At 38.4% G+C, this 20,492-nt stretch overlaps 2 pseudogenes; one reads left to right on the plus strand and one right to left on the minus strand.

The window, feature by feature from the left end:
* Nucleotides 1-8,238: 8,238 nt before the first annotated feature.
* Nucleotides 8,239-9,161, minus strand: LOC103741068 (annotated as a pseudogene).
* Nucleotides 9,162-19,342: 10,181 nt separating this feature from the next.
* On the plus strand, nt 19,343-20,217 carry LOC103741069 (annotated as a pseudogene).
* Nucleotides 20,218-20,492: the final 275 nt, after the last annotated feature.

The following is a 20,492-nucleotide window of genomic DNA, read 5'->3' on the forward strand; positions in this document are numbered from 1 at the left end:
GCATCCAATTTGATGATCTTCAAGACAGGTCAGGCCATGCCCTGCTTACTTCCTCTCAGTGCCATTTTTGCAGGGCCATCTAGGTCCTCACAGAGGTCTTAAATGTCTTTGGTTAGATTCATTCTTAGATATTTTTTGAGGCTACTGTGAATGAGAGAGTTTCCACGAACTTTCTATGATTGCTTGTTATGTATATATAGAAAGGCTACTAATTTCTGTAAATTGATTTTGTAGTTTGTCACTTTGCTGAAAAAGTTCATCATTTCTACAAGTTTTCTGGTGGAATTTTGGAATCTTTTATGTTATCATGTCATCTGAAAATAGGAATAATTTGATCTCTTCTTTTCCAATTGGTGCCCCTTTTATTTCTTTCTTTTGTATTATTGCTCTAGCTACAGTTTGAAGCACTATATTGAACTATATTGAAAAGGAGTGGAAATAGTGGACAGCCTTGTTTGGTTCCTGATTTCAATGGGAATGTTTCCAGTTTTTTCCATGTAGAATGATGCTCGCTTTGGGTTTGTCGTATATAGCTTTAATTATGTTGATCTATGTTCCATCCAGTCTAATCCCTCTAGGACTTTTATCATAAGTACACTTTGGATTGTGTAAAAGGACATTTCTGTATCTATTGAGATGAAAATACTTCAGACACAGGACTTAGAGCAATGGAGCTGGAAATGACCTGGATGCCTTCTCCCTAAAGACTAGCTCTCATAGTATCAGAGGACAATATTCAAACTACTAAGGTAGAAAATCAATTAAAAGTATAACCAAGCTGTAAAACCTAATGACCACAATGATAACAGCACAGAAAACTATTTCTATTTTTGCAGTAGTGGCTCTTTTATCTTGGGGGTAGTCAACAGTTATCTAAGAGACTTAAGATCCGTGTAATGGGAGGGACTCATGTATGATACTGTAAACATAGTTAATACACATGCTTGGAGATGATAGATCCTAGAGGAAAACCTATGTCTGTCACATCCCTAAACGATGTAATTTTTCACTGTATGTTAAATAAAAATCCTTACATTTTATATTTACAGACAAGTATACCTCTGACTATTCATCAAAGAAGCTTCCTTTTACAAAAGAGAGACTATTAAGAGCTCCACAAACAATTCAATGTAGAGAATATGTGTCTGTGAGATGTGAAGCCCTAAGTGACACATCTACTCTTCAACATCTATACCTAAGGCTCAGGGAAGATAGTGGAACAGGAAGCAGAGAAAATTGAACTCTCAGCTCTCACACGTGAAGCTTCCTCATACAACAGATACCGATCAACACAAAATGTAGAGAATAAAAGAGTATAGAGTACTTGTCCAGGAATAGGAATTCCATATTAAATCTCTGCAACCTAGTCCTCAAGGAGCATTTCATAACAGTGGAAAGAGACTGTAAGAACCAGGGGTGGTGGTTGACCACAAGGAAACAGTTATCCAGGCTTCTGGAAACTTGCTCCTATAGACTTACAGCAATGTAGAGAGCAGGCACAGACCCATGCAAACTCAAACCAGACAAAAACACAGCATAGAAGCGAGCAAATGGGTAAGAAGCCATAACTTTAGCTGAGGAACTATTGGTACCTGATCTCTGCTGGATTATGGAGAGTTGATATTCTTTAAGGGAGTGATGCTAAATGAGCTGAACAGGCTCCAGTAGATGAACTCACATCAGGTGAAATTTGTGTAACTCAATAGGCTTTAACATACATGAAAGAATGAATGAAATCTGGCAGGGGTCCATAGGGGGTGTAGATAGGGAAGTGGGTCTAAAGATGATTTAAAATGTACAAAAATTCAATAAAAATAGAAAAAATGAAGGTAATTTCAGTAAAGAGCTTTACTCTCTACAGGTAGATTGCTCTGGTTACTTTTTCTGTTGCTGTTATATACATGATCAAGCACACAGGGAATAAAAGGATTACTTATTCTTAAATCTCCAAAGTCACAGTTTATTATGAGGGAATGTCAGGGCAGAAACTTAAGGCAGGAACCTGGATGCAAGAACTAAGGAGGTGACCATGGAGGAATACTTACTAGTTTGCTTCACTGGCCTGCTCAGGTACAACTCATGTACAGTCTAGGTCCTTCCCCCTGCCCAATGATGACACTGCCCACAGTGGGCTTGGTCTTTCTACATCAATTGGTATTTAAGAAAATATCCCAAATACATACCCACAGGCCAGACTGATGGAGACAATTTCTCAGTTGAGATATTCTTGTCCTAAGTGACTCCAGTTTGTGCCATGTTGGCAATAAATACATAAATATACAAATATCCATCACATGATGGTTTAAACATTGCATGGATACCAGCCATACATCAATGTTAAAGGATGTAATTCCTGGGTAAATGCTGAGGTGAGGAGCTAAAGAGCTTGGTATATGTTTTGATATGGAACAAGGCTTCAAACCCATCCACTAAGCTCTCTGTATAAGCAAGCATGAGAAGATGGTATTTCCTTGAATGTGAAGATTGAGATACCAATCACGTCTTCACCAGAAGTCATGTACTGCAACTCTAACATTTGGACCACAGGTTCTTGATCTTGTTCAAGTTATAAAAAACTGCTGGTGCTTATTTAATTTTCTAATTTATATATTTTTGAATTTTTGGGCATGTCACACAATACATCTTAATCCTATTTAGACCTTTTTTCCTATCTGCAACCCCCCTTTAATCCAACCATGGATTTCATACATTCTGTCATATGTGTTAAGACATATCAAATCAAGTTTTTGTCTGTTGCTGTTAGTTCATCAACTGGAGTCTAGTCAAGTCTCTCTAGGGTTACTCCCATAAAGATCAGCTCTCCCTCACCCAGCAGTGATCAGATGCCAATAGTTCCTCAGCCTAGGATGGGACATTCTGCCCATTTCCCCAGTTCCTTTGTCTTATGGAGTTTGCATGGGTCTTGTGAATTCTGTAATCATTGCTGTAAGTTTATATGAGCAAGGTCCCAGAACCCTAGAGGACTGTTTCCTTGTGGTCATGCACCACCCATGCTCTTTCAATCATTTCATTTCCCTTTCCTCAATCATCTATGAGCTCTGGGTGGGTGAGGTTTGATATGAATTGTGGTTTGTTTGAGAATGTCCCCCATGGCCGTCAAGTGTTTGGACATTTTGTCCTCAGTGGCGCTGTTTTGGGAGGTCTTAAAAGGTGTGGCCATGCTGGAGGAAGCACATCACTGGGGGCAGGCTTAGAGAGTTCTTCAGCCTTGCCAGATCTCAAGTCACACTCTTGCTTCCTGTGCCTGCTCGAAGATGTGAGAGCTTAGCTTCTGCACCTGCTTCAGCCACCTCTTGCCATCGTGCCTCCCTGCCACGATGGATTATTGTCCTTTAGAACCATAAGTGCAAATAAACTTTTCCATTGTCTTTTTGAGACAGGGTCTTTCTGTAGCCCTAGCTGTCCTGGAACTCACTATGTAGACCAGGCTGGCCTTGAACTCACAGAGATCCACCTGCCTCTGCCTCCCGACTACTGGGATTAAAGGCATGCACCACCATGCCTGGCTAACTCTTGCTTTTATAAGTTGCTTTGGTCAGTTCTATCGCAACAACAGAAAAGTAACTAATACGTAAGTCCTACCCAGGAATACGCACTCTGCAGTCTCTTTCCCTTTATCCCCAACTGGCCTGGTACGTACTATATAGACAAGGGTGGTGTTGATCTCATAGAGAACTGCCTGTCTCTGCCTCCCCAGTTCTGGGATTAAAGGAGTGGGCAACTATGCCCAGCAAGAGCTGGTGGTTCTTGATGGGGAGATTTAAAGTGCATCTTTGGAATGGTATTACTCTTTACAGTTTATTAGTTGTTAGCATACAATAAGTATACATATTAGTGACATTGACTGTGATGTTCCCATACATGTGTACAATGTATTTTGATTACAGTCACCATCCCCTTACGTTTTCTAGTTCTGCTTCCACTCCTACTGAACACTTTACTCTTTCCCCTCTACTTCTGCTTTCATTAAAAAAATATGAATTAGTTTAATTTGGTTTCTTATAAGATCACTGGCAAAAACATACCAGTGGTTACACCACTACAGTAAATGTCTCTCCCTTTCCCCAGTAATCATTAATATATATATAGGCCTCCCAGGTCACCATTGACTCCATGACATAATAGTGCCAAGCCCAATCTTGTGTAGACCTTTTGAAGTTCAATAGTATGATGTCCATACCAAGCCCAGAAGACAGTGTCCACCACACTCTATCCATTCCTCCCTCCATAGCAATCTTTATGCCATTTCTTCTGTGATGTTTCAAAAACTATGTAAAAGACATTTCAAAATTGAAATTTATTTAACTGCTATTTCTAAGGAAAAATTTGAACACACTAATATACACTTAGGTTATAATTTTCTGTGTCTAAAACAAGGTCTTCTTTCCAAACACTTTTTGCTCCCATTAACATTTGTCAATAGGAAGTGGCTTATAATGTAAAATTTTATGCTTATTAAGGCAATTGCTAATACTTTCTGGTGAGTTTGCTAGGGTTTTGATAACTTAGAAAACTGTCTTAATAAAGAGTCCATTTTATGTAAATGTCATTTTGGTGATATTTTAAGTGATTTTAGTACGTTTAATACCCTAAATTTCTGTAATTAAAGATGAGTAGAGCTGTATCTCTCTACTTTATGTATTATGCAAAAGTTTGCAGTGGTTAAGACATGTAATTTTAATAAATACAAAGTGAGGAACAAGCACTTTCATCCTTACAATCTTATCTTACATCATATCTAGACTTTAAAATATAAAATGTCAATAAAATTCTTTGAATGTTTTTCTTCTTAATCATGCAATTAAGGAAAGAAAAATATGTTATTTGGAAAGTTCCCTCAAGACATTTAGCATTATTTTTACAATGTGTAATTGATTGATGTGACAGCTAGAGACTAAGATAAGACATACAAACATATTTAAATAAGAAACTTCAAAGCTGTTCTTTTATTTCCTGCCTCTTGCTTCTTTCTAATACATTGGTACCATTGACACCATGGAAACCAGTTAGTGCTTAAGTTTCAACCAGTAAGAAAGTTTTATAAAGTATTGTTATGGTGTTTAAGGAACTTCATCCACAGGATCCTTTACAGTTGGCTCTTCATGTTTTCTATTCATTTCTTTAAAATATTACAAACATTTATTTTATTTATATTATGCTTCAATGACTCTTCTCTTTATTAGTCTAATAATTTTTGTTCCATGTCTTCAATCTCATTAGCTATTGATGACAGAGTAACTGATACAATATTGGTAATTCAAAGAAGTTTGTTTATTTAGAATATAAGTTATGGGATATATTATGGCCATTTTAGAATACAATTGATAAATACATTTTATATAGAAAATAAGAAATACATATTTTCCTTGAGTGGTGATATTTTCAGAACACAGGTTAGTGGAATGATCTAGGAAAACTGTGGCCCTGCAATATTTTAATATAGTTGATAAATGCTCACTATCAGAATGGTCTTGTGACCTAACTTAGTATCTCATTTGTTTAAATCATATTTTTACTGATTCTTTGAAAAATTCCACTTTTATACAGCACATTTTTATTATATCCATCCAACTAATAATAAAAATTACTTCTGGGAGGCATGCAGCTTCTGGTCCTCTCCTCCCACGTACTTATGACAAACCAAGGTAATATTTCTCCGGGAAACAAAGAATTTATTGGGTTTATCAACAGAGCAGGGGCAGGGCTACTTACATAGGTGTGGGCAGGATCACGCTTTCTTCTACATTTCAGCTGGGAGCCCTATGACCTCCCGGCGGGTGCCCAAGATGGTGAAAGCCACCCCCTCTCTCTGGATTCCCCTGTCCCTGTCCTTAGTTCCTTTCCCATGTACCACTCAGGCCAGCTGTCTTGATGGAAGCCATGACTGAGTCCTTCTGCCTCTCCCCTCCTACAAAGTATCTATAGTCAAGTTAGTTTGTGATGATTGAAACAAGGGTAAATCCCAGTTGGAGAAGAAGGCATCTGTCTACTGCTTGCCGGTGTAGCTTGACAGGCAGAGGACAAGTCTAAACAACATCCTCCTGGACTCACCACCACACATAGCTCTATCTACTTCATGTCAACTTTTAAAAAATATTTTATTATTTTTATTTTATGTGTATAGTGTATTGCCTGCATGTACATCAGTACACCTGTGTTGTGCAATGCCCGCGGAGGTCTGAAGAGGCTTTCGGATCCCCTGGGACTGGAGTTACAGACAGTTGTTAGCTGCCATGTGGGTGCTGGGATTCAAATCCTGGTCTTCTGCAAGAAAAAACAGTGTTCTTAACCACTGAGCCATCTCTCCAGCCCCATGTCAACTTTTTTAAAAAGCATTTTTACTTTTAAAGTTGGGCAGGCTACAACCATTATACATTCTAAGAAAACTCATAGAATTGTCTTCAAACTACTTCCACCGCATCAAGATAGATTTCTGTAAAGAACTCATGCAATCTTTTGAACTTTCCATAAACAAGGAAAGAAATCAATGGAATATTACATACAAACTCTTGACTTAAGATTTTTTACTAATTTACAATAAAATAACCAAGTGAAGTTACAAATGGCATATACTACTATGAAAGGAACACACATGCCACATTTTGCCAATTAATAATGGTGATCATAGGAGAGAAAAGCAATAACCACACACATACTTTCCAATCAGGCTTACATGTGGTGTCCTTTTCTAATTCTAGCTTTATACGCTCATAAAAGATGTGTTTACTGATCCCACCAGTTCTATTGTGACATTCTGGGGTGTAAAGGCATGTATAATAATGGGGAAAATAATCTCTATAGAAGGGGCCAAACTTGCCTTAAATATTCCTCAAACAAATAACTATTAGTGCTTGAGACACTTTGAATGTAGAATGGATTCAACTGCACAAAAGGAAAACAAATTGCCATTTTTTAATATAGCTGTAAAGGGAAGTGGCTGCCTCTGCACTGAAATGCTGTGCAGAGCACGAATATGCCTTGTTTGATTACAGAAGATTCCAAAATTTGTACTATTTTTTTTCAATGTAAAAAAGGCAAGAATGTCTCTGAGCTTCCTGGGTGGGATGAATGAGCAGTAGCTTAGTTTGTAGGTATACTGGAGCACTATGTATGTACTCTCTAGACTGCTTTGACAGAAGTAGGATTTTGAATGTAATAAGATAAGTCAACTTGAGTTGTAATATATTTTGGGGAATCCGTTTACTGTAAACTGTCACTGTAAGCATTGTACTATAAATATCTTGAGGTTTTCCCCCCGGTAAAATTTTTGGGGAAAAAATTTAATTCATTTTGTGTGTGTGCATGCACATATGTGCATGTGTGTGCATGTGTGTATGTGCATGTGCATGTCAGAGAACAAATTGTGGGAGTTGGTTCTCTTCTTCCACCAGGCCCTGAGGCTTGGCAGTGGTCACTTTACCCACTGAACAATCTCTTCAGCTCTCTTTATCTATTTAATTAATATACCATTGAGTCCAATTAGTGCTGCCCACATGTACATTGATTTTGAACCATACACTGGAGCTTAAGCCACTTACCAGTGGCCACACCTTCAAAGAGAAGTGGCTCTCTATTCCCCAGCAACTGTCAACTGCCAAGAACACCTCAGTTAGTGATGAGGACTCTGTAGCCTTCCCTTGCATACTGGAATTTTGACAAGCTTGATCTTGTGCAGGTCTTGTTCAAATAATCAGTTCATGAGAGTTCATGTGTGCAGTAGCTATGTCATGTCCAGAAGGCAGCATTTCATGACTCTCCTCCCATCCTCATTCTTTTCACCTCGTATTCAATAATGTTCCCTGAGACTTGAGTAGGGGAGATTTTACATAGATGTCCCCTCTAATGCTGAGAGACAGACATCTATTTTCAGTACTTTGACCAGTTATACGGTTTACATTAACCACTACTCATGCAATAACAAACTCTTCTTACCCCAGTTCAAAGAAGCATAAATCTATGAATATAAGCATAAGTATTTGATTTTTTAAGTAACAGGGAATTTCTTCATATAATAACATGAAAATGTGTTGGAAAATTTTTTTCTGCCATTGAAAGAATGAAATTATTAAGCTGACAAACTAAAGAGGTCAAATCAGTACCCTGCAACAAATACTATAAGAATAACTCCATTTTGTTTTGTTGCTATCTTTGATAACATTGTAAGTAAACCTTTTTGAAGACTAAAGTTCTGTTTGCAAAGTCTTAGCCAAGACTGAGTCAAGAGGAGTTTATGATCCACATTGATCTTTCTGCAGCTTCTTTCACATCCTTATTCCTCAGGATGTGAATCAGTGGATTTAACATGGGGATGACCAATATGAAAACACAGTAGAGACCTTTTCTTGTTGCAGTGAATACCGAGAGCTTGGCTGGATATCACTAAAAGCTCAAGAACCAAAGAACAACTTCACAGCAGTCAGGTATGAGGCACAGGTGGAGAAGGTTTTGCACCTCCCCTTGACTGAGGGGATTCTCATGATGGCGAAGAGGATGTGGATGTAAGAGACCATGATGGTGATGAATGTGGACATTGCAAGAACCACAGAGAAGACCAAGAGCAGCGTCTCACTGGTATGTGTGTCTGAGCATGGGAGCTTCAAAAGCGGAGGGATGTCACAGAGGAAATGATTCACAATCATTTGAGCAAACCTATTGTGTGTGTCAGGGAATCAGTGAGCCCACTTAAGTAACATGCAAGAACCATCTGCATGCAGACACTTTGGGTCATAATGACTGTATACAGTAAGGGGTTTGCAATGGCTACATAGCAATCGTAAGCCATCACTGGCAGAAGCAAGTCTTCTGTGGTGACGTACACTACCAAAAAAGGAAGCTTGCAGAACACAGCCAACAAATGTACTGGACTTATGTTCTACTAGGAAATTGACCAGCATCTTAGCAGCTAAAACAGTAGAGTAGCAGATATCACAGAAAGAGAGGTTGCAAATGAAAAAAATAATGTACATTGGTGTAAGAAGTTGAGCACTCAACCAGATAAAGACAATCATCCCACAGTTGCCCATGAGAGTTATGAGATAAATAAGACTGAAAAGTAAGAAAAGAGGAACCTGCACATTAGGATTTTCAGTTAAGTCTACCAGGATGAAATCCTTCAACCCTGTGTGATTCCAACATGTCATGCCTTCAACTGTATGTAGTTCATTAGCTACAGAACAAGATGATGCTTCAGAGGAAAAAAGTTAAATTCCACCAGGGTCCACTATCCATTATAGAATGACACATTTAAGGTCACCTTGTGGTTATTGAAACAAATACATGAACGTCAGGTGTCTCTTATTTGTACATGCAAGCCAGATACTATGACTCAAAATTTTGGATCTTCTTCTAATTTTTAACCTTTGTTAAGATCCACAAAACAAAAGCAAGAATGTAAGACACTTACTCACCTAAAATATTATTAATCGGTAGACCTGACATTCAAATCCAGAGCTCAGTATCAACTGTGGTTTATTCTGACATATGCCAGCTCCCTGCTGACACGCGATAGCTAAGCTATCTGATATCCATTACTCATATCCTTCCACTCTACTGTGAGTGACCTGTTTCAATCATTTCACTTTTTTATTTAGTTAAAGGCAAGGATTTCTGTAATATGAACCCTGCTTTTTCCTAAATCTTAATCCTCAGAGCTCTTTTTTCCTGTATCTATACTCCAGATTTGGAAGGCCAGACCCTGCTTTTGTGAGAAGTTGAGTAAGCTGAAAAAGAAAAAAAAGAGAATGTAAAACATGTATAATACATTATGGCTTCCAGATATCCAATTTTAAATAAATTTCTATAAATGCTGTTTATTTAAAATAATGCTAAAATTCACATACTCATTTTTGATATAGGTTTTACATAAATATATAGGTATTATTTAAACATTTTGCTTTCTACAATTCAAAGAAGACAATTCAACAATAAATACATCAAAGATTAACACTTTTAAAATATTATTTGGAAGTGGCACTAAAATTGTACAATAAGTGACAGCTTTTTTAGTGTGAGGTGATGAAGGAACATTAGAAGGTTAAATGAACTTACATTAGCAGTTTCTAAATGTGCTTACAAGTGTGCAAGAATCAGAGCAAGAGGATCATCTGCTGGAGAGGACCAGATTTTCAGTCTTTAAGGTCTTATTGTTGGTGTTATTGTGTCTTACGTTCGCTCCTATTCTTTTGGGAGAAAACTTAGGAGATCATTGGATGCCCCAAATCTCAATTGTTCATATTTGGGTCATTATCATCTCTCATCCCTAGAGACAGGAAATCAAAAACATCCTTATTATAAGCATGCCACACAGGACAATATTTAAGTGTTCTAATGATGAAAGATTTTTAACTGAAAATACTAATGCACACGTGTCCCACCCACATGAGTGGTTAATTCTGAAGCTGATATAAATTAATGTAATCTATCATACTAAAAAATGATAACAGTTCATTATGGTGTTAGTAGTCTATCATACTAAAAAATGATTACAGTTCATTATGTTGTTAAAGAGAATTAACTGGGTTTTGCTTCCTTCTAAATAATTTTATTTTAAAATGTATGCTTTTCCCTTAATAGTTTCATAAGCACTATTACTTGTCTATCATGTCTCAGAACTCCTTCTTTTACTCTACTGATGAAGTAGGAAAGAGCTAGTATAAAGTTATAGCATTTTGCACACATTTCAGACAGAGCTGTGATTTTTTACATGACTTAGAGTTACAGTTTGAAAATTCAAATAATATTACAGTTACTTGCATTTGGGGGATGAGAATCAAATGATTTTTAAATGCTTCTATTATATAACTGGCATTATTTGAAGTTTGTACCATGTAAGCTGAGAATTATATCCAGATAAATAACGTAGATGATTACACTGGTTAGTTTTTGTCAACTTGACCAATTAGAGGCACCTGGGAAGAAGGAACCTCCATTGAGGAATTTCTTCTATCAGACTGGACTGTGGGCATGTCTGTGAGATATTTTATTAATTGTTAGTGGATATAGGATGGGCCAGTCCACTTTGGGCAGTGCCATCTCTGAGCAAGTAGGTCTGGTCTGTATAAGAAATGTTGCTGATTGGGTAGCAGAGACAGGTAGATCTCTGAAATCAAGTTCATCCTGATCTACACTGTATATTTCAGACTAGCTGGGTCTACAGGGAAACCCTGTCTCTCAGGAAAACAAAAAACAAAAAAACCTATAAAACAGACAATCAAACAAATACATAAAAAAGGACAGGAAATGGAAAAGCCAGCAAGCCAACAAGCAGCCTTCCTCTGTGATCTCTGCAGCCTGCTTCCAAGTCCCTGCCCTGCCTTGAATTCCTGTCCTAGATTTCCTCACTGGTTGTAGCCTTTAAGATGAAATAAATACTTTCCTTCCTAACTTTCTTTTGGTCCAAATATTGTTCAAAATTTAAGAACTCACACCAAAGTTATGTATAGTGATGAAGCTTTCTGTTAGATAATTTAGAGAGTCTTTGAATTCATCATGAAAGTTATTGTGTTAAAAACAAAGCATACTTAAAATCCAGTGAGACAGCCAATGGTCAAAGCAAGGAGCATTCAAGTGTGATGAAATACCAGAAGATCAATGCACCCTCCACAAGCAAATTCTGTTAAAATTTATAAAATTATAAAATCACTGTTAGAGCATCTTGAAAGGAGAACTGTGTGCCTAGCATGAATAAATATTCTGTATACTAGACAGCAATCTCTTGAATCAAACGAAATTCAGAAATCTGAAAAGGAGTCCTTCAATTTCTGACATGATTTAACTGCTCACTAAGTATATTTGACTTTAGAAGATAATGTAGATATAGTGAAATCAATAAATCCACAAAATACTTGACAGGATAAGATTTAACATATATGGCAGAATACTTAAAATCTGGTCAGAGTACTATGGGGGGAGTGGGGAGCAGGTCTAGATTTTGCACAGAAATTCAGTAAAAATGTTAGAAATGAAAAATAAAAAATAAAATAAAACACAGCATTTGAAATTTAACACATCATCACATTTAAACATTAAGGCATTAAATATGTAGATTTTACTTATAGCCTATATTGATTTCAAACGTTGATTTGATACTAATATGTTTAGGAAAATATGATGAGCTGCAGAGATGGCTCAGTGGTTAGAAGCACTGGTTGCTCTTGCAGAGGACCTGGGTTCGATTTTCAGCACCTTCTTCTGACGTCTGCAGGCATTGCATGATGTGGGTGCACCTGTCTACATGGAGGCAATATTCATACACATAAAATAAAAATAATAAAGAAAATAAGACATTCATAAATTCAATTAAAAATATTAGCCAATGAGAATTTTTGAGTTTTTCTCAAATTTCAGTAACTTTTAGAAAAGTGACTGATGTGATTTATTAACAATTTACTTGAATATTATATTTCACAATTTGAATCAAATCCCAACTCAAGGGTATCCCAGCAATATAAATTGGACTCAATGGGGAAGACAAAGGAACATGAAGTTGGGTGGGGAGGGAGGACGTGCTCAAAATACATTGTATGCCGTTCTCAAAGAATTGATAAAATATTTTTTAAATTATAAACGTAAGGTCTTTCCTGAAGAAATGCAATTCTTGAGAACAACAAATATCACATTAAAATGCACATTGAGGTATGCCTGGCATGGTGGCACATGCCTTTAATCCCAGCACTCTGGAGGCAGAGGCAGGCAGATCTCTGTGAGTTCAAGGCCAGCCTCATCTACATAGTGAGTTCCAGGACAGCTGGGGCTACAGGGAAACCCTGTCTCAAAAAGACAAAAAACAAACTAACAAAAAAACCACACTGGGGACTAATTTCCCAATATTTCAAAACACACACTATGGGTATTAGTTAATTAGTTAATATTAGTTAATTCCTTGGTTACTCCAGATCTGATTCCTATATAATCTTGGTTTTGTTCACAGTAAACATGCACTGGCACATAGACCTCTGCATCTCCAGTGTCTTGATTTCTATCCATTGGAGTCCCCAAGACCACCAGGTTTGGTTTGTGGTCACTGCACCGTGACATACTGGGTCAGGCCTGACGGGCATAGGCAGGTGCTCCAACATGGCCACACGGTTCAGCAGCACGCCCATGGGAGATTGGACAGGGCCAGGAGGACCATGTGAACAGTTTCTCTGTAATCCATTAAAAATCAAATTTACAGACTCAGGGAAAAAAGGATAAAGGATGGATACAGAGTAAAATTTAGGGGCTCCATTTATATGTAAATGGTTATGATCAGGGAGTCACCTTCAACATTAATCTAAAGGTATCAGAGCCAAAAAGGTCATTGGGCTGAATAAAGCCCTAGCCCCAGGGGCCCCCAACCATTTCACATAATGCTACTGCCCCAGGAGATGGGGACACTGGAAATACCATGCACCAAAGATTGCACCCCATTGGGAATGAGGAAAACCCCCTTCTTCAAATCTTGAGGCATGCATATCTGCTTCTCAACTCCTCTGACCCATCCAAAGCGTCCACCTACTGGTTCTGATATGACACAGCCCCCCACTTTTATGAGGGGATTGCAACAACAGGAAGCTATGACGTCCAGGAGAACTCCCAGAAATGTAGATGACAATCCAAGGCTTCCCTGACCTTGCAACAAGTCACAGGCAGGGGCCTATGTGTAGGTAACCTGCCACAGGCCCTCCAAGGCCTCTGTAATCATACTGAGGCCCCCAGTAATACCACCAGATTCCTCGTACCAGGGAATGATATTTGGTGGGCTTGCAGTATGGGCCTGACCCCATGTGTCAATTTACAAGTCCTTAACCTCAGTAAGGACTACTATGTCATGGTCCACCTGGTTCCTTGACTCATTTATCACTCAGACGAGGATCTTCTGGATTCCCTTGAGGGGACACTCTCACGGGTCAGGCAGGAGCCTGTCTCAGTCCTCATGCTCAGCCTTACCCTGGGGGCTGGGCTTCTTGGCACAGGAAACAGGATTACCTCCTTAGCCTGGCAGGGACAGCAATATTCTAACCTTAGGGTCACTATTGATGTTGACATTGAGAGACTGGAAAACTCAATTTCCCATATGCAGGAGTCCCTCTCCTCCCTAGCTGAAATGGTTTTACAAAACCTCAGGGGACTAGACCTGATTTACCTCCAGCAAGGAGGGTTATGTGTCGCCCTACGGAAGGAGTGCTGCTTTTATATAGACCATTCTGGAGAAGTAAAGGACCCAATGGCCAAAGTGTGGGAAGGGCTAGCAAAGAGGAAAAAGGCCAGGGAAAACGAACAGGGTTGATTCAAATCCTGGTTCAGTTCTTCCCCTGGCTGACTACCTTAGTTTCCACCATATCGGGCCCCATACTTGTGGTCATTCTCCTGCTATCCTTTGGGCCATGCATCTTGAACCACCTAGTAAGGTTCGTCAAAAATCAAATAAATGATGTACAGGCATTTACCCTCAGGCTCCAATACCGACCTGTGCCCCACAACCCTTGAGCAGGTGATGAGGGAGATCGTTACGATTGTCTTGAGTGTTTTGCCAGGTTACAACAGCAGAAGAACCCATGAGACCGCTATGACTGCCCCTCCTCTCTATTATAACCCCCCCAGAAACAAGGCTCCCTCCAGTTGTCCATGCACAGCTAATTTAAATGGGCCGAGGCTAGAATCATTATGGGCTAGCATTACCCATATGGCTGCCCTTAATCATGACGCATTTTTAGCCAAGGATGGGTAAGATATCCTATGACAAGCACTCCTAAGACAGGACATGCACATGACCAGGTGCATGGTCCAATGATGGGCAACACTTGGTCAGGGGTGACACAACCTAAGACAGGCAAAATGCACAAGATTAGAGGAAGGAAATAGCCATCTTTCCTCAGGGAGCTGTCTATGAGATGGGTAACCCATAAAATAAAGTCAGTCCAGCCTTATAAGATAAAAATAAAAAGGGGGAGATGTGGGGACCTAGATGGCCCTGCAAAAATGGCGCCCAGAGAAGTAAGCAAGGTGCGGCCTGACTTGTCTTGAAGATCATCGGATTGGATGCCAGTCCTTCTGCACCCCTGGGCAGTGCATGATCAGCGTGTGATCATCGTTGATGCCTATAGGACCCTGTCCATGTGGCAGGTTGACCTTTAAGCTGATTGGGTACGTTCGGGGTAGGGGCTTTCCGAGGGGATTTCAAAACTGCCGTTTTTGCCTTTATAAGCTCTGTGACACCTGCAATAAATGAGTTCCTGCTTGACTAGACTCCCTGTCACGTCTGATTTTCCTCAGCGAGGAGAGCTGGCGAAATGGGCAGACAGCGCACTCCCCTATCTCTGATCCCCCTGTGTTGGTAGTCCCTCCAGAGCAACCTGCCGGCAGGGTCCAGCTGCCCCCAGAGGGCCCCCGCAGATCTCTACTATGAAAAGCTTAAATCTTTGAAGAAAGATATTGAGGAAGACATATGGAGATGGAAAGACATCCCATGTTCATGGATTACTATTGTGAAAATGATGATCTTACCCAAAGCAATCTAAAGATTCAGTGCAATGCCAATGAAAATCCCCATGGCATTCTTCACAGAAGTAGAAAAGAAACCTAAAATTCTTTTGGAAACACATAAGACCTCAGATGGCCAAAGTAGTCCTGATCACAAAGTGCAGTGCTGGAGGGATTATCATACCAGATTTCAATGATCATTTTTGAGGAAAAAAGTCCATCTGCCTTGATTTCTATTAACATGTGTGAAGTTTAATTTTACCTGTCAATTTATTTTCAAATTTATTATTTACCTTTGATTACACTAGTCAGTTATTTTGAGACCTGACAATTGATTTTTCTTGTTGTGTTTTGTATTTTGCCTTGATTTTTCTTGAATTTAAAGGAACTGTTCATTTATATGCAAACTTTTCAAATAGTCACAACTGTATAAAAATGTTAATTGATTCCTTTTTATGTAATAATTATTTGCAATTATACATGTATTTTGTTTCTGCATTGTGTAAGAGTCGTGTGTTGTAGGATTTCCCCTAATGTAATCTTGTTGACAGATTGAAGTAAATGTTAGAGGTCGGCCTCATGAGAGGTAAGTAGGTCATGATATGGTCATGAAGAATTAATGCTAGACTTGTGGATTACTGGCTTGTACATGGATAGAGCTGACTATAGTGTGAAAACAGGTTATTATAAAACAGTGATCCTGACCATTCCCTGGATTTTTCTTTCTCTTTCACCAGAATAAATTGCACTCAGTTGTGTCATTTTCCTGGAAAGAAATGAACAAACATCTACCTCACTCAGGTAGGGTAACCATCCCAAACTAAATAAACGATGATACCAAAGTCAAATTGTTAAAACAATCTATAATACTATGGCAAAAAGGACAGTTACAAGAATGTGCTAAATTAGAAGAATTATTCAAGAAACAATGTAGCTGTGCTGTTATTTGGTGCCATTCTTCTCATTCAGTGGTCTCAAGAAAGAGAACTGGATTGTGCAATCCTTGCTCCACTATTGGTAATTTAAGGTTCTTTAGCCACTTTGCTCATTTATCTGTTTTCGTTTGTGACTTTGGCCCGACGTGTGTGTGCTGCAAAGCAGGCGCAAGTACAGACCAGGCATTCCTGTCCATACTATTGTTTCTTCTGGTTTATCAGGAATCATACATTCCACACTCACCACGCTTTCTCCCCATTTTAGTCTATTGTAATGTTCATGAAATGTAATGCTTTAGGGGAGCTATCAAGCTCTTGAGAGTTTCTTAAATCCCCGTAGAAACACAGTGGAACTTTTAATAATGTGTGTATTACATCCTTTGAATGAGGGAGTATGTTCCTTTTTGGAAAAAAGGAAAATATGTAACTGAATGTCTTCTTGGAATGGGTCTTCAGAAATGATTTTAATTATCTTACTTACATATATTCATACCAAGAAATCAGTTCCCTTGATTCTTCTACATGGAAAGTTGAAATTTCAATCCTTCTCTCTGTTGCTACTTCATTTACTAACTTTATGGGTCACCTTAAAAGTAAAAGTTTATAGTGCTCTGTTTTATTGTTGTTAGGAAGGATTATGGAGAAACAAACTAGATTAACGTGAGATTACAAGGTTTCTAAATGAGTTGAAATGTTGAATACATCTTCCATTGGAGAGCTAAACTCACTTACCTGATTTTTATGCACACATTCTACAAATATATTATTTTTATGAATAAAAATTCATATTTTAATCTGATACACATCAAATCACAGAGGCAGGACAAGTTGTAATTTACCCATATATCCCTTAGCTTTATAATATGGTTCTATCTATCTCTTTTTCTATATGAACATCAAATTTGTTTTACTCCTTCTATTGAAGACATGTGTGTGTGTGTGTGTGTGTGTGTGTGTGTGTGTTTGTGTGTGTGTTAGGTCAAGGAAATATTCTTTTTTAAAGTAAGAATTACATGCTGGAGAGATGGCTCAGTGGTTAAGAACACTGTTCTTGCAGAAGACCTGGAAATAAAAATTACAATCTGAATAAGTATCTGTAATCTTCAAATATTATTAGAGATAATATAGACATAATAGAGATTTTTATCTTTAATATTCTACTAAACTTAAAATGTGTTTCTTCTTCTAAGTTTTATTCACTATGTAAGTAACATGGTCAAAAAAAAAAGAAAGAAAGGATAATGAATCCAGTGTTCATCATCCATTACCTCCCTCCTGATGCACAGTGTTTAGAGGGACCAAGAGGCAATTTAGTTCTCTGAGTCCTTTATGAAACATTCCTTTACATCTGGGAAAGGAAGGATTAGAGTTGAAAGATGCTGGGTTGGTCTTGATCACATAGCTACAACCTGCATATTTTTCCTGAGCAGGGGGAAATGTGTCTTGCTTATGGCTACATTTTATCTTTGTTGTTTCTAAATGAGACAAGGATAAAAAAGTGCCCTAAGTAACACAGTATTCTGAGATACTGGAGGACAGTATAGTGAATGAAGGCACCTGCTTTTAGAATCACGTAGAATTTATAAGAGAACCTGAGTTCATTTCAAAGACTGTGTATGGAAGTTTCACATCCTGCCTTTCACTGGGGAACAATGGTATGGAATATGATTTAGAAATAATAAGGTTGATACCAACATTTCATTCACAAAATGGTTCACAGTCTTCTAGATAATAATTTGGACTATACCAGCTAAATGTACAAAAATCATTTCCTATAAATGCACAAATTATATTTTGCATTTCTTTACAATGGGGGTACAAATGTGAAAATATAGTAAAAGGTTTCAGAATAAATATCATACTAGCAAAGAGATGTAGATTTGGTCTGGGGAACAGACACTGCCTGCTCTAAATTTTGGTGCAGCATAGAAGCATGGACAGATTGCATAATTTAAAGATATGCTAATTTCATGTGTTTCATTTGTCTGTAATACTAGAAGGCATTGTACATTGGTTCATTGTGTCTCAAAGAAGTACTTCTACTGAAGGTGAAAATATAGTATCGAGTGTCTTTTCACAATGTCCCTTATTCCCACTCAAAACATCATTTAACACTATGCCCGGAGGGTGGATTTCTCAGAAGTCAATGCCTCAGGCTGTTGTCTTAAAGGTGATTTCAGAGGCCTTGGACACTGTGATTCTATTTTTTGTTATACTAAAAGCAAGCAAATACATGTGGCTTAGTAGTAGAACATTTGCCTATCAAACATCCAGTCCTGTGTTCAATACCAAGTAACACACACACACCCTCATATACACTGTATACATGCACATGCACACCCCACAAGAAATGGTTACTAATTTTGGAAGCAGAAGTGGCATATGTTTAAGAAGCATAGCATGTTTTTCTTTTTGTGAGTATGCTGTGCATTGAATTCAGTGTCTTGAACATGGGCTCAGAACATGCTCTGTCTCTCAGGAACACCCCAGTACCTAGTTTTACTTTGCAGAGGAGTCAAAGTACTTGACATATAGTGGGTCTTGGTATATTTCACATTAGCAACTGTTAAAGACAACCTAAGAAATACAAAAGAGATCTTCAATGGAAACAAAGGTTAAATTTCTTACTTCAGTTCCTGTGATGTTATGAACTGGGATTTTCCTGTCCTTACTAGCAAATGCACTACAGCTTCCTGTACACCTTAGGAATAGCATGCAAATCTAAGAATCTAACATTTTCTCTATCTTCTCATGGACATTTTTATGGGAGAAGCAAATAAAATGTTCAAGTATAATAGACTTTTTAGGCAAAATTAACACAAACAATATTGCTAGTTAGGGAGTCCAAAGATATTCATATTTCTATGTTATGGATAATTTGTCTGAATCTCCTACCATTAACAGGTATCAAGAAACACAAGTATATGGCTGACCTCAATTTTATATTTGTTACTGACTTTATCCTTTGGGGACTGACATATATAACTGAACTGAAGGTATTCCTCGTCATAACTATTCCCATGGATCTATGTCATGTCCTTGGTAAGAATCTAGGAATGCTCTTTCTGATTCAAATAACACCCAAACTCCACACACCCATCTATCTTTTCCTTAGTTATCTGTCATTCATGGATGCCTGGTACCCATCAGTATTTGCACCTACAATACTCCAGAGCTTCTTTGCTGAACAGTAGACAATCTCATTCTCTGCATGCATTCTGCTGTATTTTATGTTCCCATCATTGCTCACCACAGAGGGCTTTTTGCTAGCCATAATAGCTTATGACCATTACAGGGCCATTGTAAATCCTTTACTGTATACTGCAGCTATGAAAAAAAGTAGTTTGTGTTGTACTGGTGTTTGGTTCATTCCTAGGAGGCACGATCACTTCATTGACACATACAATTGGCTTAATGAAGCTGCCCTTCTGTGGCTCAAATGTCATCAATCACTTCTTTGACCCCCTCTCCCTCCCCGAAGCTGTCTTGTTCTGACACATCCATAAACGAGCTGTTGCTTTTGGTCTTCTCCAGGTCATTGCTATGACCACATTCTTGACTGTGATGCTCTCCTAGCCTTCTCTACCTGTGCCACACAACTGAAAGCTGTGACCTTGTTCTTTGGCTCCATCAGCTTCACTTACATCGGCCAAGTTCCCAGTCCTCCACAGAGCAAGAGAAGGTGATGTCTGTGTCTTACACCCTGATGAGTCCTATGTTAAGCCCACTCATTTACAGGTTAAGGAGCAAAGGAGTGAGGGATGCTGTAAAAAGGGCCATGGAGATGCAGCATTGTTAAGACCCTATGTAAGTGAAAAGGAGACAGAAATCACTGATTTGTGTAATAACATTTATAAACCCCAATCTTAGCCATAGATCTACTGGCAGCTGATTAATGCTGGATGAGGAAGAACTGATCTTTTCTTAAAAGGAGGGACTCTAGATAGGTTGACTAGACCTCAGTGTATGAACTTGCACTGAGGAAGGTCTGGGACACTAACCTGACTGGATAGGCCTTAACACTACAGAGTAAAATCCAATGGGAGGAGGGGTTATAGGAGGGTGCCAATGTGG

This window comes from Nannospalax galili, unplaced genomic scaffold, assembly GCF_000622305.1.
Source record: "Nannospalax galili isolate Female #2095 unplaced genomic scaffold, S.galili_v1.0 scaffold360, whole genome shotgun sequence".
NCBI lineage: Eukaryota > Metazoa > Chordata > Mammalia > Rodentia > Spalacidae > Nannospalax > Nannospalax galili.